Here is a 25133-nt window from a genome sequence, read left to right on the forward strand (position 1 = left end):
TGAGAAGGGAGGGGGGAATGCAAGGGTCAAAGCGGCTAAAGTGAAAGAAAGCTATAGAGAAGGGAGGGGGGAGTGGGAGCAGCTGTGCACGTGCATGTGATCGTGCACTCAAGGTTTAGGCCAGCCAAAACTGTGGGTAGCACTTTGAAAATCCCACATATAAAATGTCTCTTCGAGCCTTTGGCTCAGCGAGACCTAAAAATGAGTGGGCTAAATCAAACGAAAACAAATGTAATTGTTTTCGAGTAACAAAAAGTAACGTTCTCACTGTTTCACCATTGAACGTTTAGGAGCAAACCATAACTCTATACGCAGTATTCCTGGACTGAAAGCTCACCTCGTAACCATGTGTGTGATCACCTCATCCTGTCGTTGGCGTCTTCACGCTAGAGGGTTCCCGCCAGTGTATGTGAAATAGAAAATGAGTAAAATAATAACAATAGAAAGTGGACTATGAGGACCCTAGTCAGTACTAGTATTAGAAGAATGGCGGCCATCTTATAGTGATAAGTAAATAGCCCGATTAGGTCGAATGGTGCCACTCCAAAAATATAAATATAGGAACAAATATGTCCCTCATCAGATATACGTACTATTGTCAGTATGTAGGAGTTAAATAATAGAGAATATGTAAATCCATGTCCGCATCAGGGAGAGTCTGATAGCTTATATATTAACGTATGTAACTCCTATTAAGATGGTAAAAAGATGGTATAGTAAGTCTATATGCATTAAAGTGCATGTCCGTGTTTCACTGTGTCTGTGACTATCAAAAAAGAAACGGTAAAAATACAGTATGTAGTATCTCCGCTGACCAAGCAATAATCCCGAAGTTTAAATGGAAGTGTCCCTGGTTTATTGTTATGTTCACCGCGTAATGCTTTATTGGCGGGCTACCCTCTATCTGTAATAGAAATTACACATAAATGGGTAAAAGGATAGAAAAGGACAGATGCTAGCAGGTAGTGCACGAGAAAGGAGATCATGGAGCCCCTGTAATTGTAGAATAGGGTCAGGTAGTCAAGAATAGTAAAAGCAAGTGCTTGGTGGTTGTCGCAAATAATATAGTTTAGCAAGAACCATACGTCATTATATTGAATCTAATGCAGATGTTCATGGTGATAAATACATTGTAATATTACAAAAATTCAAACAACTCTTTGTCAATGTTAATCCCATGTTCCACTTCTCTAAGAGAAACGATCCATTTACATTCATTTTGTCGTAATTTGGTAATTCTGTTGCCACCTCTCAAATTCGGCAATACTACTTCGAGGCCATGAAAGGTTATTTTAATCAGCTCTGTAAGGTTATGCATGGTGTTAAAGTGGGAGGCTAGCGGGTATTGGGCATTATTGTTTCTTATTGCCCTAATATGTTCCTGTATTGCTCCTTAAGAGGTCTGATGGTACTTCCTATGTAGATTTTCCCACATATACAGATGATACAATAAATTACAAACTTCGAATTGCAATTTATAAAGTCATTAACTGTATGGATTCTTTCCGAATTGTATTTGAAGGTTCTGGTTTTGTTTAATGCGAAAGGACAAACGTTACAAGTCCCACATTTAAAAAAGCCTTTAGGTTTTTCCGGTAACCAAGTCCTGTTAGGAGTAGTTGGAATGAAACTAGGACACAATGATTGTCTGAGCGTGTTACCCCTTGCAAATGTAATATTTGGTTTGTATCCCACTACCTCCAATATTTTGTTGTCATCCGTTAATAGATGCCAGTGTTTGTTCAAAATTTTGAATAAGTCAGTACTAACGATTGAGTATGGTGTGATAAATCTGATTAATCTTTTTTTACATGTCTGTTTCTTAGTTTTGGCATGGCCTGTCAGTAAGTGTGTCCTGTCGATTTTATTGACAGTGTAACGTGCCTTTTTGATCACTGCATTATTATAGCCTCTGTCCATAAATCTCCTTTCAACTGCGTTTAGTTCGTCATCTAGTATTTTCATATCACTACAGTTTCTTTTTATTCTTATCATTTCCCCCAAAGGAATAGATTTGATTTGTGAAGGAGGGTGTGCACTTTTGGCATGAAGCACTGCATTGCATGCCGTATCTTTTCTAAAAGGTCTAGATTGTAGTTTATCATTCTCAACTACAATAGTGATGTCGAGAAAATTTATATGGGAGATACTTTCCGTTTTGGTAAAAGTTAGATTGAAGGGATTATTATTAAGGTAGAGAAAAAATTCCTCTAACATCTCTTTGGTTCCGGCCCAGAACATTAGAATGTCGTCAATGTATCTCCTAGAAATAGTACATTTTCCATTAGTGTACTAGGACCCTTCCTCCAAAGGTGAATGAGCTCAAAGTATCCCATATAAAGGTTAGCAAATAAAAAGAAACTGTAGTGATATGAAAATACTAGATGACGAACTAAACGCAGTTGAAAAGAGATTTATGGCCAGAGGCTATAATAATGCAGTGATCAAAAAGGCATGTTACACTGTCAATAAAATCGACAGAACACACTTACTGACAGGCCATGCCAAAACTAAGAAACAGACATGTAAAAAAAAGATTAATCAGATTTATCACACCATACTCAATCGTTAGTACTGACTTATTCAAAATTTTGAACAAACACTGGCATCTATTAACGGATGACAACAAAATATTGGAGGTAGTGGGATACAAACCAAATATTACATTTGCAAGGGGTAACACGCTCAGACAATCATTGTGTCCTAGTTTCATTCCAACTACTCCTAACAGGACTTGGTTACCGGAAAAACCTAAAGGCTTTTTTAAATGTGGGACTTGTAACGTTTGTCCTTTCGCATTAAACAAAACCAGAACCTTCAAATACAATTCGGAAAGAATCCATACAGTTAATGACTTTATAAATTGCAATACGAAGTTTGTAATTTATTGTATCATCTGTATATGTGGGAAAATCTACATAGGAAGTACCATCAGACCTCTTAAGGAGCGAATACAGGAACATATTAGGGCAATAAGAAACAATAATGCCCAATACCCGCTAGCCTCCCACTTTAACACCACGCATAACCTTGCAGAGCTGATTAAAATAACCTTTCATGGCCTCGAAGTAGTATTGCCGAATTTGAGAGGTGGCAACAGAATTACCAAATTACGACAAAATGAATGTAAATGGATCGTTTCTCTTAGAGCAGTGGAACATGGGATTAACATTGACAAAGAGTTGTTTGAATTTTTGTAATATTACAATGTATTTATCACCATGAACATCTGCTTTAGATTCAATATAATGACGTATGGTTCTTGCTAAACTATATTATTTGCGACAACCACCAAGCACTTGCTTTTACTATTCTTGACTACCTGACCCTATTCTACAATTACAGGGGCTTCATGATCTCCTTTCTCGTGCACTACCTGCTGGCATCTGTCCTTTTCTATCCTTTTACCCATTTATGTGTAATTTCTATTACAGATAGAGGGTAGCCCACCAATGAAGCATTACGCGGTGAACATAACAATAAACCAGGGACACTTCCATTTAAATTTCGGGATTATTGCTTGGTCAGCGGAGATACTACATACTGTATTTTTACCGTTTCTTTTTTGATAGTCACAGACACAGTGAAACACGGACATGCACTTTAATGCACATAGACTTACTATACCATCTTTTTATCATCTTAATAGGAGTTACATACGTTAATATATAAGCTATCAGACTCTCCCTGATGCGGACATGGATTTACATATTCTCTATTATTTAACTCCTACATACTGACAATAGTACGTATATCTGATGAGGGACATATTTGTCCCTATATTTATATTTTTGGAGTGGCACCATTTGACCTAATCGGGCTATTTAGTTATCACTATAAGATGGCCGCCATTCTTCTAATACTAGTACTGACTAGGGTCCTCATAGTCTACTTTCTATTGTTATTATTTTACTGATTTTCTATTTCACATACACTGGTGGGAACCCTCTAGCATGAAGACGCCAACGACAGGATGAGGTGATCACACACATAGTTACGAGGTGAGCTTTCAGTCCAGAAATACTGCGTATAGAGTTATGGTTTGCTCTTAGACGTTCAATGGTGAAACAGTGAGAACGTTACGTTTCTTTACTCGAAAACAATTACATTTGTTTTCGTTTGATTTAGCCCACTCATTTTTTGTCTTGTGTATGTGCTACCCGGTTAGACGGGTGCAGGTTTGAAACTCGCCAGCTACTTTAGTTTACTATGAGAGTCTAATATGTCTGGATTAGGATTGTAAATGATCCTTTTATCATTAGAATCCAGATCGTCTACGACCGAGATACGTTAATATGGACTCAGTGGCTTTACTTAGTGATGTCTAAACATGTTTGCCATACATATTAGGCAACCCCCAATAGAATGTTTTTCTTGTCGTATTTTAACAGAGAGGACGGATACTGGTCCCAATACGCAATTTCTTTTGGATAATTACTGAAATAGGAGCTTTATTACTTGGACTACTCAGCATATTGGCATATGATCATCCGATGGAAATTATCACATTAGGTAAGAATTCCAACATACAACAGACTAGGACGATATGGATATAATGTAGTTACCCACCAAATATTTCAACAGTTCAGGTGCCGTGAATACACGGTGATCCTGATAGTCATAACATGTATATACATATATATATACATATTTCTACTTGCAGATTCTACTGAATAAGATAAACACTATCAGAAATTACCTAAGGTACAATCCACATTTCGTACTATTTTTTTAGGTGAGACTACGGCTCTCCCATTAGCACAATTGTCTTTCATACAATGGGGATCTACTGATTCGTCAACTCACTTCTCAATACCACGCACGGAATGTTCTTCTATTATACTTTTCTGGTATCACACTTGGTCATCGTTTACTTATCGTTCTGATCCTCCATTCCACCTAGCACGGGGTTGTCTTCGGTGGTGGTATTCCTTGGATCTATTCCTTCCAGTCTTGCCCTTAGCACGGGTTCCAGTACAATCTATTTTCTCTTCCCTTATTACTCATGGTTTGGTGCAGATTGCAATGTTCTTTTGCATATTTACGTATAGTATCAAACAGACTTTATGTTTTATTTTCTTCTTTGTACATATGCAGCCTTGAGAAAGCCCTGTGGGCGAAACGCGCGTCGGCTGCGTTCCGAACATTGGATACCTACTTGGTTAATAATAAACAAATTCAACACAACAACTTTACCAAGACTGGACAATGATGTGCATCTTTATATGAACTTGACAATCCATGGACAATACCCAAGGAATTGGTTAATTCAGGGTATCAGTGGACTATCCTGGTGTGCTACGTTGCCTTTCTATTTTACCTCAGCACGTTTGATTTAACGTCTGGGTACTGGCAGATCGCCTTGACCGATGGGGCCAAAGAGAGGTCAGCATTTTCCACCCCTGATGGGCACTGCCAGTTCCGGGTTATGCCCTTTGGGATGAAGAATGCCCCTGCCACCTTCCAGAGGTTGGTCAACCAGGTGTTGGTTGGACTGGATTCGTTCAGTGCAGCCTACCTGGATGACATCGCAGTGTTCAGCTCCACTTGGGAAGAACACCTGGGCCACCTCTGGGAAGTGTTGATGGCGCTGCGGAGGGCAGGCCTCACGATCAAGGTGAGTAAGTGCCAGATCGGGCAGGGTTCCGTGGTGTACTTGGAGCACCAGGTTGGGAGCGGCCAGGTGACGCCCCTTCAACCCAAGATAGAAACCATCCTGAATTGGGAGTCGCCCAAAACCCAGACAGAGGTGAGAGCCTTCCTAGGTCTCACCGGGTACTACAGGAGGTTTGTCAAGGGGTATGGCAACATTGTTGCCCCCTTGACAGCGCTGACTTCTAGGAAGCAGCCCAGGAAAGTGATTTGGACTGACACCTGACAGAAAGCTTTTGAGGCCCTGAAAGCTGCTATGTGCACGGCGCCCTTGCTCTTGGCTCCCAACTTCTCCAAAGAGTTTATCGTTCAGACAGATGCTTCAGAGCATGGTGTGGGGGCTGTTCTTTCACAGATTAATGAAGAGGGCCTAGATCAACTTGTAGCCTTCCTTAGCGGGAGGTTACTTCCACGGGAACAGAGATGAAGTGCTATTGAGCGTGAGGCATTTGCTGTGGTCTGGGCACTGAAGAAGCTAAGACCCTACCTGTTCGGGTCTCACTTCCGGGTTCAGAAAGACCACAGGCCCCTCAGATGGTTGATGCATATGAGGGGTGAGAATCCAAAGCTGTTGAGGTGGTCCATTTCCCTACAGGGTATGGATTTCACGGTGGAACATCGCCCTGGTACAGATCACGCCAATGCTGACGGTCTGTCCAGATTTTTCCTCCTTAGTGATGAGGAACTCCCTGGGGTAGGGTAGTTCTCCCCACTTCTCAGCTGGAGGGGACACGTGTTAGACCTGGCACCTTGGCGTGAGTCTCCCTTCCACTTTTTTGTCGCTGTGCCTCATGTGTTTTATGGTGTTGGCCGCTTAGAGCACCGTGCCACTGCCAACCAGTGCCACAGTGCATGTGCTCCCTATGTAAAATGTATATGTTGGTTGGATTCCATGATTGGCTTATTTGGTTTACTATCAGACCCCAGTAAAGTGCACCAGGAGGGCGTGTAAATACAAATGCCGCTGGTGGGCTTGCAGCACTGGTTGTGCCACCCACAGAAGCGGCCTGGTAAAATGTGTCTAGGTCTGCCATTGCAGACCCTGCGTGCACTCTAGTACTGACATGCTGACTGGCAAGTGCACCCACTTGCCAGTCCCTAAACCTTCCCTTAACTTCATGTTAGTCACCCCTATGGTAGGCCCAAGGGCAGGGTGCATTGTAGCATAAGGTAGGACAAGCCCTGATGTGTGTGGCATGTCCTAATAGTGAATCACAGCCACTTTCGTGTTTCACTATTGTAAGGCTACCCTGTTCTCATAGGCCAGAATGGGCTGTTAAGATTGTTACATCCTATGATCCTAACAGTCCCAGGGAACATGGTAGAAAATCGAGTTTAGTATGCCTGAACTCAGAATAATAAGGTCCATCTTTTAGTAAGGTTTATTTTAATATTCTGCGTTTGCAAATGCCACTTTTAGAAAGTTGGCATTTGCTTGCCTAACCATTTCAGCCCACCTCTGCGTGAAGTGTATCTGCTGTCTGGCTTGTGTGAGTGACAGGGCTGGGGAAACCCAGATGGGCAGGGCTAGGTAGCCTGGTGGTGAATAGAAAGAATGACAGATAGATGGGTGGGAGGAGTACACCTGGACTCTGAATAGGGCTGTGCTCTGCCACCACAATGCTGGCTCCGCCCCCTGTGGAGCGTCTGATGGCTCTGCCCTGCACCCTGAAAGAAGAAGCCTGCATCGAATCAACAAAGTGCTCCAGAACTGGGCTGAACTAGGCAAGGGCCCCCCTGGCCTGAGAGAACAAAGGATTTGTGGTATAAATGTAGGAGCCCTGCTCCTAAGAAACTAGATCCTGTCCTGCCAAGAAGAAACGTCTGTCCGACCTGAAGGAACTAGAAAAGCTGCATGGAGGAGTACTGTCCCTGACCTGGGGGATTGGCCTGCAGTGGTTGCCTTGCTGCTCAAGAAGAGGAAGAAAAGACTCAAGAAATTTTTATTTGACTTGTGCTGAGAGATCTCCAAGGGCTTGAGAGTGAGCTTGCCCCCTGAACGAAGTCCCAGGACCAGTGGACTTCACCGCCGAGAGATCGCCTTGGAAAATGGACCGTTTTCCCCGCATCTTCGACTCGAACTGCTGCGTATGTCTCGCTGATCGCAGCGTACCCCCGGCAAGCTAGTATCCCGCTGTCCGGCCCGAACAAAGCGTCTGAGGCCCCTCTACGAGCCGTAGCTCGCACCGCAAAGGAAGGTATCGTCCGGCCTGAGCAACGTGACTAACAGGCCCCTACGAGCCGTAGCTCGCACCGTAACAGAAGGACTGCGAACCGTACTTGCTTTTATCATCTACGAACCGTACTGCCCAGCGTACGCTCCTTTCCCCTGCTTTGGAAAGGCTGCAGTGCGTACCGTAGTCGCGTAAGTCTCCCCTGTGCGGAGCGTACTGTTCGCTTGTATCCAGCGCTTCGAATCAAGATTGCCGATCTCATGGTACGGCGCGAACGCCACGACGAACCTTGAACGCACCGTACCTACGCACTGTCCCCTGAAGCCCTGCATGCCCAAGGTCTAACGTACCGTAGTACGCATCGCACCAGGAGGACAACGCACCGTACATCGCGCTTGATGTCAGCGCAGCATCCGTGACGATCTCACCAAAAGTAAAGGTACTGTGCCTGTTTGCACCGTAGGGTGTACGCTTCATCCCGAAGCGCCTATAGTGCGTGTGAGACCCGTTCCCAAGCAGTTTTTACCGCGTACGAAGCGTACGGACAGGAACGAAGAGCACAGAGCTTTAAAACTACACTAAAACCAAGAACTCTTTGTCTAATAAGTATTGTGGGCCGTTTAAACGTTATCTGGTCTTGTGCTAAGTCTAAACTATATATATAAAGTGTTCTTTTTCAATATATCCCAGTGTGGAGTCCATTTGTGGGGTTGTCACTGAGTTACTGTGTGTGTGTTCACAAATGCTTAACCTGAACGCTCTGAGATAGGCCTTGTCTGCTCGCGCCAAGCTACCTAGAGGGTGAGCAGGGGTTATTGTTGGAGTGTACCCCCCTACCCTGACTAGAGGAAAGGTTCCCTGCTTGACACAAGTACCTACCTGTGCCAACCAGAGAACCCGGATTCTAACAGAAACAATGTCTAGCACAATATAAAATAGATAGGTGGTTAGTTCATATGATTGCGCAAAACTGTGTACTCTCAAATTCATCTAAGAAAGCCAATTCTTTAAGGTGCACCAAGGAGAATAAATAAATAAATAAGTACCAGTATTTGTAAAGCACGAACAATTACCCCTAAGGGTGTCAAGGCACTGGAGGCCGTCGAGGAGATTAAGCGAGCTGATAGAGCGTCACAAGATTCTGGAATTTGTAGGGGTGCATCATATTCACCGTTAGTCAGCACCCTCATATTAATCAATGTATGTTTAGAAGTGTCATAGAAATGTATTGATGTAATCGTTTAACTTAGAGGTGATTAGAAATGTAATAATGCTTTTGTGAGGATTAACGTTTCAAGTTATTGTGAATGTAATCAACAAAACGAATAATCATTAGTTTTGTACAATGCAATGTATTAGGCTAAACATGTGCTATGTTAAAGCTTACGTGTAGGCTGCTTATTCATATATATGAAAATAGTGAACTAATGCTTAGAGTGTGGTTAAATAGTGTTTAATGTGTAAAGGCCTGATCACCTATATGCTAAAGGGAAGGCCTGTTCATTCCTTATGTTAGCTAATGTTGTAGGCCGAAAATGATTCCCTTGGAAAAGGCTTTGGGTTGCAGGGAAATGTAAAATCTTAAAGATGTGAACTGCCTTTTCTCGTTACCCATGTTTTTGTTGCAGGTGCAAGGACATGTAGCTCGTTAGGGAGAATAGATGTTTGTTTCAGGAGTTAGGATGCTGTGGGAAGCCAACAGGGGAGTGCATTGGAATGTGAGACAGATACATTTGCTGCACAAGGTGCCTGGGACCCAAGGTCAAGCTAACCGTCGTTGGATGCAAGACAACTTTGTGGAAAACTACAGAGAGAAGACCTGGCTGAGGAGGTGTGCCGAAGGGCGTGTTCTATGATTTTGGGGTTTTGTATTAGGGACAGTGCCCTGTGGGTTGAGCAGATGAGGTTTAGACGGGAAGCTAGAAGGAGCATCTTAGAACGAGCTCTGACTTAGTGAAGGTACTTCTTAAAGGAGTCTTCACTTCTGACACCTTTTCCTTGATTCTCTTGCCTGGGATGGGAATGTTAAGTAGGGATGTCACCTTAGAGATAGAGTAGGGACAGACTAACGTTTCTCTTTTGACTAATGATTCCCAAGTTAGACATTGGCCTTACAATCGCCTATTTGATGATTTTGGAATCTGTAATCCTTTTCGTTTTGAGTCGGATGAGAATCTTACGTAGGCTAGCTTTTGTATTAGTGCCCATTTACCTTTTGCACCTTGTTCTGAGGTGTTTGTATGTTCAGTTATTTTTGGTTGTAATAAAATCTTACAAATTTTAGATTCAGTGGTCCTTTCCAAATGAAGTCTAATTTTGGCAGTTATATTTTGATAATTGTGTTCATCCCCTCCACGCTACCTGGCAAATAAAAAGATCCTGGCGACCGGTGAGGATTCTTGGAGATAACCGGGTAGGCAAGAATCCGGTTTTATCAGTTGGTAGCAGAGTAGGATGTTATTTTCCAATAGTGAGGGGAGATCTAGATTAGGATAAGAGATCCTTGAGGCCCATAGAAGCCAAGTGATGGTGACTCATCGGATGGCGAGCAGCGGACAACGGCGGTTGATGGAGATTGACGGAGAGTAGCAGTGCGGCGGAAAGCAGCAGTTTGTGGAGGAGTGAGTATGAGTAGGGTGAGATGTTGTAGATTGTGGTGTTGTTTTGATGTGTGATGTCTTGCGGAGTTGGAGTGAGTGTTGAGTGATTGTGAGATCAGGCTGTGAGCGCGCGCAGCCCGGGAAAGTCTTAGGCTCGACGAGTAGCTTAAGCGATTGTGGTGTAGAAGACACCCGAGGTAGATTTTGTTGACCACCGAAAGGGGATCGTGAGATGTCATCGATTACCCAGACCGAGATAGGGGGAGCAAATGTGTGAGTGCGTGAGAAACCGACGCTGGTCATGGGTTGTTGTACATGGAATTTGAGTATTTGTAACCAATCAGAGGTGATTGTCTGGCCGGACGTGGACAAACAGTTGCCAAACGAGGTCGACAACTTCGAGAGACTGTGGACGGACAGTCAGAGAAGTAACTTGTTTGGGGACAAACGGTTATTTCAGCGTATGAATGGGATGAATGCAAGGGTGAGACGTGTGCTGTGAAGGAGGGGAACTGCTGCAAGCAGAGGACGGGTGACATCAGAAGGTGCCACGCTGTGATAGGTCGGTTGGTGTGAGTCGCGCTGTTATTGGTGAGGTTTGACATCAGGAAGTAAACAAAAACATTGTGTGCAATTGAAATTTGTTCATCATTAAATGTTTTAAAGTTTTCCGAGAATTGTGTAGAGGTGACAAACATGTGGTTACTCGTGGGGGAGAAGAGGCCCCTCCTGAAGATACTCCAGCGCATGATATGGCAAGAAATGTAGGGTTGCATACTATAATTTGGCTTGAAAATTGGCATAAAATGACCCAGAATGAAGGAGAGCTAGCTTTCCCGCGATATGGCACGTTTAGATTGGAAGTGTTGTACCAATTGAAATCTGTGATGGCGGCATTACGACCCTTGCCGAGACCAACTCAGTCTGAAGCGTTGCATGCATGGATTAGAGCAGCGCATGATAGGAAGAGAGATCGAAGTCAGGAGAGGGTGAAAAAATTGATTAAGGCATTCCAGAATGCAAGATGGGATGCAGAAGAGAAAAGGTGGAGAGTGCAAACGATAGAAGGAGACAGGTTGTATCCACTACTGGTAAAAACTGACAGCTCAAGGATAAAGAGAGTAGAGGAGGATGATGACAGCGACACAGATTATAGCCTGCTAGAGAGGTTGCTGTCCGAGAGACCACCTCCATACAATCCCGATTCTTGCGAGGGAAAATCGGTTCAGTCAGAAGGGACTAGTGGAGTACCGACTCAGTTGGAAGTGAGAATAGAAGGGAAGCTCTCGACAGGAGCTGAGAGTACTAGAAACCAGCCTGTAGCAAGCACAGAGGTTGGGAGAGGTGCGCGGTTACCGGATGCTCTAACGGTACCGGTCACCATTGGGCCCATCGTTTCCGTTTATGACCCTGATCAAGAGAAAGTTGGAAGCTCAGTGCAGTTAGCTGTAGGAATGAGGAGTGTGATCGAAGGAAATGGATCAGTGAGCGGAATGGAGCAAACTCCAAAGCCTATAGAATGGAGTACGCCATTGCCAGCTACAGCAGACTCCTCTAGGGGACAGACAGATGTGAGACCTGTGAGGCCGAGGTCTTCGGCCGAGTCAAGATCAGATTTGCGGATGTGGGCACCACCAGAGAGGAATCAGAATCAGAGTGTGAGAACAGCAGAAAGTGAACGAGGCACAATAGTGAATCGTTCAGTTCCTATGAGAATGTCAGAAGAGAGTAGATCTCAGGAACGGAAAGGTGATTATGATGAAAGGGATGGTGCACCTTGTAGGGAAGTACTGAAGGGAGCCCTGAAGGGGAAAATGGTAGATGTTGTGAGGCTAAAGGCAGAGGTGGATGAGATCATAAGTGGGAACTTGCCTCTTGAAAGAACATGCATGTACGAACAAGACGAGTTACTCTTTGTAGCGAAGGACGTGACTCGCAAGGCACGAACTGCACATGAGAAGTTGTCAGAATTGGCCAAAAAGTATTATGTGGACTTGTCCAAAATGAAATCATTGCAAGGAAGTCATAGATTGCAGTATAGTGATCAGGAATTGGAAGAAAAGAGAATCATGGGTTTGAGAACCCATATCAAGGATTTGATCATAGCAATGCGTGCATGGATCACGCTTGATAAGTGGGAAGAAAGATGGTCCAAGAAGAAAAGTTCGAGAAGAACGGTAGGAGAGACGCCACCCCCAGGTGGAGGGATGACGGAGGTAGGGAATTTCCCGTTGCGAGAGGTACAGAATGGAGGATATGTGCATGTACCGTGGAGTAGGGGTGATTTGGCTGCATTTACAAATGATTTTCCCCGGTTGAGGGAAACGCCCGTGGAGTGGTACAAGCAAGTTGATCGGTTTGTTAAAATTTCGAAGGTGGTGCGGTTTGATTTGAACACATTATTTGACATCGTGGTTCCGAGTGATTTATGGTCAGCATGTAAAATTGCTTTCGAGTGGCCAACCGCAGAGCCTGACTGGGACCCAATCTCGAATGGTCCGTCGCCCATTGTAATGAAAAAGTTCGAGCAGGTGATCACATGGTTGAAGTCAAAAATCTCACCTCAGGACATTGATTGGGTGAAGAAAGATCGGACAGTGCAATAGCCAAAAGAGACGGTGCATGAGTTTTATGAGAGACTTTTGCAGGCGTTTAAACAGTACAGTGGATTAGATGTGTTAGACACGAAGGACATGGGACAGTTTGTTTCGAAATTTATGTTGGGATTGAGGCCAGAAGTTAGTCTCATGATACAGCAGCATTTGATTTGTTGGCAGAATAAGCCAGTGGATGAGATTTTACGGTATGCTAGGTACTGTAGTGATGAGATAGAATCAAAGCACAGGAAGTTGAAAGACAAATTGAGGCTTGTTCAGATGCAAACAGCTCAGGGACAGCCTAATCGAGGGACCCTAGGAAGAAAACAGGGAAATAATCAAGGAGTAAACCAGAATGCCCAGGGTCAGGGAAGACCGAAGTCAATTGATCCTAAGACAGGAATGGATGTGGCGACATTGAAAAAGACCACTGCGTGTCATCTTTGTCACCAGATCGGACACTGGAAACGCGAGTGTCCTTTGAACCTGTTAAATCAGATACAGCAAGAAGGAGAGGTAGTTCAGGTTCCTGTGGTGGACATGGTCCCTACAGGGACTCGACCGAAGATGGTCAAAGGGGGTCAAAGGGGGGTCTGGTGTTCCGCAGATGCAGGTTCCTCAACCACCTAGGATACCAAATACGCAAAAGGGAGTCCGAACTTACCTACAGATGCCCATGTTTGAAGGGAGTGAGGAATACAGCCCAGATCCGTTGGCACGACCGTGCTTGAGAGGGGAAGAGGACTGAATGCTTGGAGCAGTCTTGGAGGTAGATCAGAGGGGACCATTTGTAGAAGCGGACATTGATGGTCACCCTACAACCTTTTTGGTTGACACCGGTGCTACTCGGTCTACTGTACGATCTGCAGCAGTCCCTGACCTACCCCTCTCGGGACAGTCAATCCAAGTCGTTGGTGTAGCAAATAAGAAAATGACTAGCCCACTCACTGAGCCAATTCCAGTGAAGATAGGAAATTTCAGAGATCGGTACCAGTTCGTGGTGTGTGACTCCAGTCCAGTTTGCCTGTTAGGTAGAGACCTGCTGTGCAAGCTGAATTGCACCATTTATTGTACCCCAAAGGGAGTAGAGGTACAGACGAGGGATGATGATGCGACCTTCAAGGTCGCGAATCAGCGGGTGTGCGTGGAAATGTATCTGGCATTGACAGTGGAAGAACTCCCATTAGATCTGAGGGATTCCGTGTTAACGTGGTGTCGTATCCCACAGGGGTATGCGGAGAGCCGGGCTATCTTCAATCAGATCTTGAAGAAGAATCTTGAAGGTCTTGTTTTGCCGCAGAACTCTGTTCTGGTGCAATACATCGACGATCTGCTTGTTGCGTCGGAGACTGAAGACGCTTGCAGGATCGATACAATTGCCCTACTGAATTATCTGACAGAGAATGGACACAAGGTGTCTCCTAACAAGCTGCAGTACGGCCTGAGTGAAGTGCAGTACTTGGGTCACAGAATTGAGAAAGGCAGGAGAAAGGTGTCACCAGACCGTATTGAGGCTATTATGAATATGCCTGTGCCTACCACTCAGAGAGAAGTCAGAATGTTCTTGGGGATGGTTGGCTTCTTTCGCCAATGGATTCCTAATTTCTCCTTTGAAGCGAAGCCTTTACAACGGCTGATGCGTAAGGATGTGAGTGATCCGGTACCATGGGACGAAGACTGTTTAAGATCATTTTTGAGGCTGAGAGAAGCCTTGTGCTGTGCCCCAGCTTTGGGAATGCCTGATTACAATAAGGCATTTGCCTTATTCTGCTGTGAAAGGGAAGGTTGTGCATTGGAAGTCTTGACTCAGAGTCATGGAGGTGTCCGTAGACCAGTTGCCTACTTTTCAGCTACTTTAGATCCTGTAGCTTCTGCGTTGCCCGGATGTCTCAAATCCGTTGCTGCAACAGGTGTCAGTATTGAAAGATGCGAGAGTATTGTAATGGGTCATCCGCTTACAGTTTATGTACCACAGCACCTCACGAATAATCGATTGACTCGCTATGAGCAAGTTATACTTGCTGCAGAGAATGTGACTTTGAAGAGGTGTTCTGTTTTAAATCCTGCCTATTCCAACCGTAGATGATGAAGATTGTGAGGACCATGATTCCCTCAATGTGACTGAATTGTGCACCAAGCCAAGACCAGACATTGTTGATGAGCCGCTCACAGACCCCGATGAAATTTTCTTTGTGGACGGTTCATGTTTAAGAGACAGTGCTGGTCGACTGAGAGCAGCGTTTGCTGTATGTACCATCACAGGAGTGGTTGAAGCCGCTTGTTTAGAAGGAGTATACTCCACGCAGGTGGCTGAACTTATTGCTTTGACCCGTGCCTGTTTGGCTGCTGACCAGATTAGGGTAACGATCTACACCGATAGTCAGTACAGGTTTGGTGTTGTTCATGATTTCGGGCAGTTATGGTCACAGAGGGGGTTCATGACATCTTCTGGTTTGCCCATCAGAAATGGGGAATATGTGAGACAGTTGTTGGAAGCATTGCAATGTCCCGAGGAAATCGCAGTTGTCAAATGTTCTGCGCACAGCAAGGGGAACGATTTCGTGTCGCGGGGTTATAGCTACGCGGATGAAGTTGCCCGGTTTTGCGCAGAATATGAATGCATATTTACTGAAGGCCATGTAGAAAAGAGCCAAGAGAGAACCGATCTCAGCATGATGTTGACCATGGCTGATACATGGGAGGAACTAAAACGAGTGCAGGAGGAAGTTACTGACCAGGAGCGAGACAGTTGGATACGAGCTGGATGTGAAAATGGAGATGTGGATGTATGGATTTCGTATGATGGACGAGCTGTGTTGCCAGAATGTTTGTTGAATCCAATGGCACGACTGATACATGGCGCTGTACATCTTGGTAGAGATGCGATGATGCGAGTGTTTCGACAGACCTGGTACAATCCGAAGTTTCGTGCAGTAGCTGAAGCTGTATGTCAGAGGTGCGTTACATTTCAGCAGATGAATGCAGGAAAGAGAACTACTGTGACTTTGGGCCACATTGGGAGGTCAGGAAGGCCTTTCAATAGGATGCAGTTGGATTTCATTGAGATGCCCAAATGCAATGGGTTGAGGTACATTTTAGTTGTAGTATGTGTCTTTTCAAGATGGGTGGAGGCTTACCCAACACGTAGATGTGACACACTCACCGTAGCTAAACTGTTACTGAGAAAACTTATCCCGAGGTTCGGTTTCCCGACCTCTTTGGAGTCAGACAGAGGGACACATTTCCATAGTGAGATCATGAAATTGCTTTGTGCTGCCTTAAGTGTTGATCAGAGATTGCATTGCAGTTGTCGACCAGAAGCTTCTGGGATTGTGGAACAAGTTAATGGGACTTTGAAAGCACGAATGGCAAAAGTGTGTTCTTCGACATCACTGAAATGGCCCGACGCACTTCCTTTAGTTCTCATGAGCCTCCGTAGTGTTCCCGATAGGAGGACTGGGTTGTGACCTCATGAGATACTCATGGGGAGAGCAATGCGAGTACCAGCAATACCTGCTACTGCTTTAATTAACATCACTGATGACTTGATTCTCGACTACTGTAAGGGCCTGGCTGACGTGGTCCGTTCTGTGTCTCAGCAGGTGCAAGCAGCAGCGGTTCCAGCCGCAAGTGACCTGTGCCACGACCTATGCCCAGGGGATTGGGTGCTTGTGCGTAAACACATGAGGAAGAGTTGCCTGGATGCTCGTTGGCGTGGTTCGTACCAGATAATACTGGTTACAAACATGGCAGTGAAGTGTGGGGGACTGCCGAACTGGGTGCATGCCTCCCATACCCGCAGAGTTCCAGCACCCTTGGAAGATACAGCCCCTCTCGTGAATGAAAATCCAGCTGAGGTGGCAGAGCCATCTGAGAGGGAAAGCCAAGCTGTGAGGGTTGCTGATGCAGTTGGTTGTGCACTAGACCGAGCTGAAAGGGGTTGTGCAAATTGAAGCCCCAAATTTGACTCAGACGGAGAAAGTGTTGTTGTGGGTGGAGTAGAGTCAAATTCTGCTGAAGAAGTAAGTAGCGCACAGGGTACTCGAAGGGAGAGCATCAGTGCCACTGAAGCAGAGAGAGTTTGGCCCGTGAACCAGAGACGGGTAAACTTGCGATTGGCACCTGGAAGAGATCTTGCCCCAGTTTCTGAAACGTCTGAATCTGAGCAGAGTGACGAAGAGCGAGATCGAGTGAATCTGAGAAGGTCAAGGAGAGCAAGAGTGCCGTGTCAAAGGTACGCCGCGCCGGAGTGGACATACGCTGTGACTGATGCCAGGCATACCGAGCACGGGGAGGCTGAGATCCTTGACACTGATCAGCAATTCTCCGAACTTGAAGATAGAAGTACTACTGAGAGTTCCAGGATTGGAAATCGAAGGAATATTGACCCTCAATATTCCGAATCCACCGCTTCTGAGTAAAGTTTGTGAGTTGATTCTGGAGACGCTGGTTATTCAGACTTTTGCTATTGTACCACCACATCAGGAGTTGGTGATCCTTCGTCTTGAGATTTTGCAAGGAGTTTTAGAGCTGTTGGGAGTGAATATCATTCTAGATTAAAAGTAAAACTTTTGTTGTGCATAAAGGTCCAAAAGAAGAAGATAACCTAGGCCCGAGTGGAAGAAGAATAAAGTTAGGGACTTTCCGTCAGAACACTGAAAGAGGGCTAAGGAAGTCTTTTTGTGGACTGTGTAAATAAGGAACTGAAAATTGCTAGGGGACTTCCAGCTTCAAGGCGATTTGTGAACTGGTTTCACAAGCAATACTCGGATGAGAAAAGAGACTTTTACGTTGCTGTTGAACTGAAATTCTGAGAACGTTGCAGAGATGGCGGATGCTGGAAAAACCCATCGTAGAGCTAAATTAGTGATAGATACACTTTTAGGGGTAGTGATAGCCGCTATAGTTGTGATAGAGGTAGCCTCATATATCGTTTCCCATAAGCAGGAGGGGGAGGTACAGGGGACACCTACACCTACCACCTCTAGCCAGACAGAGGTTACTATAGGAGCTCAAAGACTTGAAGAGAGTCGTAGGTTTCATACGGATCTGTCTAGAAGTGACTTTAAGCTTAATGCCTATGCGAAGCTGTTGTATGAGTATGTTGATGCGATGGATGCGAAAGATTGCTATGTGTGCATGCAGCTACCTTCTTCTGTGGATGAGGGTATTAGAAACCATCATCTTCCACTAACCTATGGGATTTCTTGCAGCCTATTGCTTAGCATCTTTTCTGAGAGAAGACAATTTGAGTATTTCTTTTCCAATTATGATGCAATACTTCCGGAAGTACCGGCATTTAAGCATTTGAATAAGTACGACTATTATAAGTCAGAGGACAGACTTCGGAAGTATTTCACACCGACTTTGAGTTTGGATACAGTTTATGCCCACCGACATAACATAACGTGTTTATTGTCGGAAACTGAAAAGAAGTTTATTGGCCAGATAGAGGATAGATATAGAAAACTGACTCAGACACGGAATGCAGGAGAGAGTCCAGTAGATTGGACTGATGAGGAGAAGTTACACAGATCTAAGGGAAGTTATGGACCCATAGCGCTAGATCAGACGCAGAAGGGGAAGTTGTGTGTGAGACGTCCTCAGACTTATCATGAGACAGTTTTGGTAGGACAGAGTACGTACGATCATACCTTTACCATGGAGGACTCTGCTAAGATAAGAATTTTTTGCAAGGTCCAGTGCAAGTGATTCCAACTGTGTATTTTGTGTGTGGAAGGAACGCCTATGTGAAGTTGCCTGCGAATTGGTATGGTACATGTTATTTGGCTATTATTTTTCCGAAGATTTATCATACAGAAGATTTAAATCTTTTGGAGACTGGACTTCACTCTAAAGTGCGGAGAGCTGCAAGTGCAGGAGCAGTGATTGGTGATATCTTTGGAGCAATAATACCAAGTTTGGGTGTGGTTTGGAATGATGTGAAGATAAGAAAGTTGGCGACTGTGGTTGATGAGTTGTCAATGAATACGGCGAGGTCTTTGTTGTTGGTGAATGGAGAGATGTTGTCGACAAGAACTATGGTTTTGCAAAATCGTCTTGCTTTAGACGTGTTACTGGCATTAGGGACAGTGCCCTGTGGGTTGAGCAGATGAGGTTTAGACGGGAAGCTAGAAGGAGCATCTTAGAACGAGCTCTGACTTAGTGAAGGTACTTCTTAAAGGAGTCTTCACTTCTGACACCTTTACCTTGATTCTCTTGCCTGGGATGGGAATGTTAAGTAGGGATGTCACCTTAGAGATAGAGTAGGGACAGACTAACGTTTCTCTTTTGACTAATGATTCCCAATTTAGACATTGGCCTTACAATCGCCTTTTTGATGCTTTTGGAATCTGTAATCCTTTTCGTTTTGAGTCGGATGAGAATCTTACGAAGGCTAGCTTTTGTATTAGTGCCCATTTACCTTTTGCACCTTGTTCTGAGGTGTTTGTATGTTCAGTTATTTTTGGTTGTAATAAAATCTTACAAATTTTAGATTCGAAGCCAGTGGTCCTTTCCAAATGAAGTCTAATTTTGGCAGTTATATTTTGATAATTGTGTTCATCCCCTCCACGCTATCTGGCAAATAAAAAGATCCTGGCGCCGGTGAGGATTCTAGGAGATAAGCAGGCAGGCAAGAATCCGGCCTTATCAGAGCTATTGCCCAGAGTCACATGGTGCTGGGCTAACCGGCCACTGGCGATCGAACTGTGAACCCCAGGTGTTCCGGAATCAGCGGCCCTGGCCGCTGCACCACACCTCTTCCACAAGAGAAGAAGTGTCCACCGTACACTCCACTTCCAACACTAACTTATAAGATCACCCGAGCACCAGAATTAAAAGTTCTTCAAAGTCCAATAGTCCAATGTAATTAGTGAGGCTTTATTTAATATTTTCCACATGCATCTGGCAGTCTTGATACATTTGTAGCCAACACGTCAATATGGCGTATCCACCAATGACTTTATCAGGGCTATAAATAAACAAAATAGAGCAAACCATACATAATGCCATTCTTATGTAGAAATCAACCACCATATCCCTAGTGCAAAAACTCCTGTATTACCCCGTGGTTCAAGAATTTTTTTCTGAAGGTTGAAGTTAAGAGTCAAGAACCGTGCAACCTCAAGACCCAAACGGAAAAGCTGGGTGGTATGTCCTAGATACCAAAGAGGAAACAAATAGCGATTACTGAAAAGAACACCCGTGTTTAACAGAACAGTTGTCCAGAGTTATATTATTAAAACCAAAACCAGATAAATATTAAAATCAAGACAGGAAAAAATACCACACAACCATCCATAATATCCAAAATCATCGTAATTGATATTCTATCTATACCTCTCACCTAAGAGGAAAATCAATTCAATCAAAGACAGACATCCTGAGCCTATACCACAAGTATTCAGACATACAATATCTGAAATTGAAAATTAAAATGTATTATATCTTACAATGTGCCTAAAAAAGCTCTCCTTGTGCCCATATCCCAAATTCTCAAATCTTACCTTTCCCAAATCTGTAGATGAAAGTCTATATAATGGGTGTTTCCCAAAGAGACCACATTTTCTGTAAAGAATAAAAAACATACCTTCTATTCAGTATCTAAACAAGAGATTCTACACACATTACATATTGTCCAGTAAGGCAAGTCAAATTTTATACAAAACAATATGGCACTAAAGAATACAAAGAAACCCTATCCTACATGCGACTAAATTTCAGATGAGCAACCTTGACTATCTTCCAGATGCAAATAAGCTAATCCTTCCAATGGTGCGGACTAGATATTTAATGTCTCAAAATCATAGTAAGGATCATAGTGTGCATCAAAATGTCCGCAGTGCTCTTCAAATTGTGCTGGCATAGCAGAGATGTACCATACTGAGTCCCATGTTACATAATGAAGCCGTGTGAAAATGGAACAGTGTTCCATATCATATCATATTATTTCATATACTTAGCCAAGTTGCTCCCATTATACTTAGCGGTCCACTACCATATCTCAAAGTTGTACTGGTATAGCAGATCAATATCCCATAGCATATTCTATATTTAAAAATGTTCGGTATTCAAACGGAGAATACTCCAGCTGCCACGTAATTGTAGTATATTCTTAACATATTCTAAACACATAGGGCCGGATTCACCGAACAAACTTAAGACTAAATCCTAAACTTAGTACCATTCTGGTATTCACAGAATGCACCTAGTACTTCTGGTATTCACAGAATGAACTTACTACTTTTGCTATTCACAGAATGAACTTAGTACTTTTGCTATTCACAGAATGGATTTACGACTCCTAAACTTACGTCCGCACTCGGGCCGGAAATTCCGGCCCGGAGGCGGAGCTTCCGGCCCGGAGGCGGAGCTTCCGGCCCGGAGGCGGGGCTTCTGGCCCGGAGGCGGGGCTTCCGGGCCGGAGGCGGAGCTTCCGGCCCGGAGGTGGAGATTTCAGCCATAGCTAAATCGGCCGGAATCCCCACCTCCGGGCCGGAAGCTCCGCCTCCGGCCCGGAAGCTCCGCCTCCGGCCCGGAAGCCCCGCCTCCGGGCCGGAAACTCCGCCTCCGGGCCGGAATTTCCGGCCCGAGTGCGGACGTAAGTTTAGGAGTCGTAAATCCATTCTGTGAATAGCAAAAGTACTAAGTTCATTCTGTAAATAGCAAAAGTAGTAAGTTCATTCTGTGAATACCAGAAGTACTAAGTGCATTCTGTGAATACCAGAATGGTACTAAGTTTAGGATTTAGTCTTAAGTTTGTTCTGTGAATCGGGCCCATAGTCAACGGATGTACCATACCAGGTTCATATCCCAAATTAGCGTAGTGCAGAAATGGAGAATGCTTTGATGTAACCATGTGCAATATTAATACATATTAACCACAAATACTTCTTGCATACTTAGAGGTCCTCTAACACATCAATTCTATACACCATAACAAGTTCCTTACTGCAAGAAATTAACGTTATGTTGCAATGGAGAGTACTTCGACATCCACATGTGTTTAACAGCTAGTAAAATAAGCTCCATTTTTAAAAGGCTATTTATACACTTCACTTGGTAGTAGAAGAGATAGCAGACTGTGCCCGACATGGCGCTTCAAAGGTGGAATTTTAATCTATGCTAAGCAAAATTACTTTTAGTTTATTTAGCAGTCCGCTAACGCATCAATTTTATACACTATATCTAGCTCCTTACCCCAAGATATTGGTGTTACGTTGCACAAGAGAGTACTATAACATCCACATATGTTATAAGCATGTTTACAAGGCTATTTATACTGCCCCCTTGGTGGTAGAAGAGATTAGGGACTGCTCCCAACACTACGCATCAAAACTTAAACACCATACGTTATCACAGTGGCCATTTTGTAACTGTTGCTAGCATTGTAACAAACAATAAAAATATTACTCTGTCGTCCGTATCATTATAAAATAACCCAAATTGTACATCAAAAAAATAATTACATTTTCATGTTATATTTATTTTTTTACTCTAAGTCCACACATTGTGTGATGTCACAACCATCACTAAACAAAGGACTACATCCGGCTTGGTTCGTCAAGTTGAAATATCAGTTTGACATGGACTGAAACATCAAAAACCACAAAAGTGTACCTACTAGTCTATAAGTCACATTTGTATACATATTATATATATAATAATTAAGGTCGACATGAGAAATGTCACCATCTTTATATAGCGATTCATTGCCTCATCGCCATGATGTTTATCTAGACTTATCTTCTGATCAGACTCATCAAAACCAGGGACTCATAACATCTGAAATAAACATAGGATGGCTATTGTAACCCTGATGGTAATATTTCATATCGTTCTCATTTCAGAGCAATGTTCCACTTATTCTTAATGGTAACCAGCTAGTCCAGCATATCGTATTAAAAGTCAAATTCTATACACACTGTCTATCATACCTGGATCTTGTATATTGAAATGAGTTCATTTTCCTCTTAGGTAAGAGGTATAGATAGAATATCAATTACGATTTCAGATTTTATGGATGGCTGTGCAGTTTTCTGTCCTATCTTGATATTAATATTTATCTGGGTTTGCTTTTATTAATATAAATGTGGACAACTGTTGTCTTAAATACGGACGTTCTTTTCAGTAATCACTAGGTGTTTCCTCTTTGGTGTCTGGGACACACCACTTAGCATTTCCATTCAGGTCTTGTGCTTGCACGGTTCTTAACTCTTAATTTCAACCTTCAGAAATAATGCCTTGAACCATGGGGGTAAAACAGGAGTTTGTTCACCAGGGATATGATTGTTGATTACTACATAAGAATGGCATTTTGTAGATATGTATGGTTTGTTCTATTTTGTTTATTTGCGCTCTGATGAAGTCGATGGTGGATATACCATATTGACGAAACGTGTGTTGATTACGAAGTTCATCAAGACTGCCGGATGCATGTGGAAAATACGAAATAAAGCATCACAGATTACATTGGAGTATTGGACTTTGAAGAAATTTTAATTTTGATGCTCAGGGGATCTTATGAGTTAATGTCCAGCACAAGTACAGATGTGTTTCAAATGAAATAACAGGGAACACTTTGCCCAAGATTACAGATTTAGTGGTGGGAAGGCAGATAAATCCCACTGTCAAAGTGAAGCAAGGAAGTTATGTAGAGGAAGGGTTGCATTACATGTTGATGGCAGTTGAACACATAGGCATTGACAACAATATGGTGGGAGTAGCAACGGTTGAATTGAGGAATAGAATGGCACCTTTCTATAATGTGTTCATAAATTAACATAAATTAAGGGTTATGGTGGATTCAGGGCCACCATTCACATTGACTGGGAAAAAGAAAAAGAAAGTTTGGTCAGGTGAAACTTGAAAAATCAAAGATCAAAATATTTGCCTTCAGAGGCAAAAGAGTGGAAGTCATTCGCAAAAGCGGTGCTGAGTTAAGATTTGAGCATACTGTAGCGAGTAGTATAATCTGTGTAGCCAAGGGTGGTTCCAATTTCTTGGGATGGGATCAGCAATGAGAGCTCAACATGAATCTTGATCATAATCATCCCAATCAGGTGATTTATAAGCAAAGTTTAGTTCGGATTGTAAACACCGAAGAAAAGGGAGAGATGGAAAACAAGTGGGTGAAGGAATAACCTGAAGTGTTTCATCACACTTTAGGAAAACCTATAGGGCTCCAAAACTATATAGTTGTTAAAAGGAATGCTGTGTCTGTAATGTACAAGGTAAAGAAGGTACCTTTGAATCTGACACAAGAATTGGAAACAGAATTGGAAAAAGCGTGTGCTCTGAGAATAAATGAACCTATTGAGGGTTCAGAATGGTTGGCCCTTGTAGTGTTAGTGTGCAAGGCAGACAAATGATTTAGGTTATGTGTAAACCTGTGTGATTTCTCCTGAAATATGAGGGTCAACTGCCAAGCTTTGTCCAACAACAACATGTTGTCTACCTTAAGGGATTCTGTGATATGCACATCCCTTGACATAATAGAAGCTTCTCATCAAGTCAAGCTGTTTGATGACTCCAGACATCACAGATCATTTGTGACTCTGGAGGGCGCATTCCTATACACTGGCATGTCTTTTGGGTCTCCACCTTCACCCTCCTTATTCCACAGGCATCGAAAGAGTAGCATGATTCTAGGATAACTTCCAGTAGAACAGGAAGAGTGAAGCAGAGCATGGCAGAAAGCTAAGGGTTGTGCTGGACGTTCTCAAGAGAAGCAGATTGACCTTATGGAAAGACAAATGGAAATTTGTCCAAGATGGAGTTGACTATTTGTGTCACTATGTTTCAAGTAAGGAAGCTGAGCCAAAGGTGAAAATATTGAGTGATATTGAAGGGGCACCTGCTACAAAGGATAAAGACCAGCTTCAGTCTATCTTTGGGGACTACGTTGTTTGTCCCACAGTTTACCACCAAGACGGCTGTATTGTGAAGATTGCTGACAAGACACGGAGTATGTATGGAGTTAGCAGTGTAATGCAGATTTTTGTCAAGTCAAGCAGGGCACAGTTTCTGCTTAACCCTATGTTCTCAGTAGCATCATTATGACAAAAAAAATGAAAAATATATTCCCTGGACATAGACGCAGGAGAAGT

This window comes from Triturus cristatus, chromosome 5_1 (assembly GCF_964204655.1).
Source record: "Triturus cristatus chromosome 5_1, aTriCri1.1, whole genome shotgun sequence".
Lineage (NCBI taxonomy): Eukaryota > Metazoa > Chordata > Amphibia > Caudata > Salamandridae > Triturus > Triturus cristatus.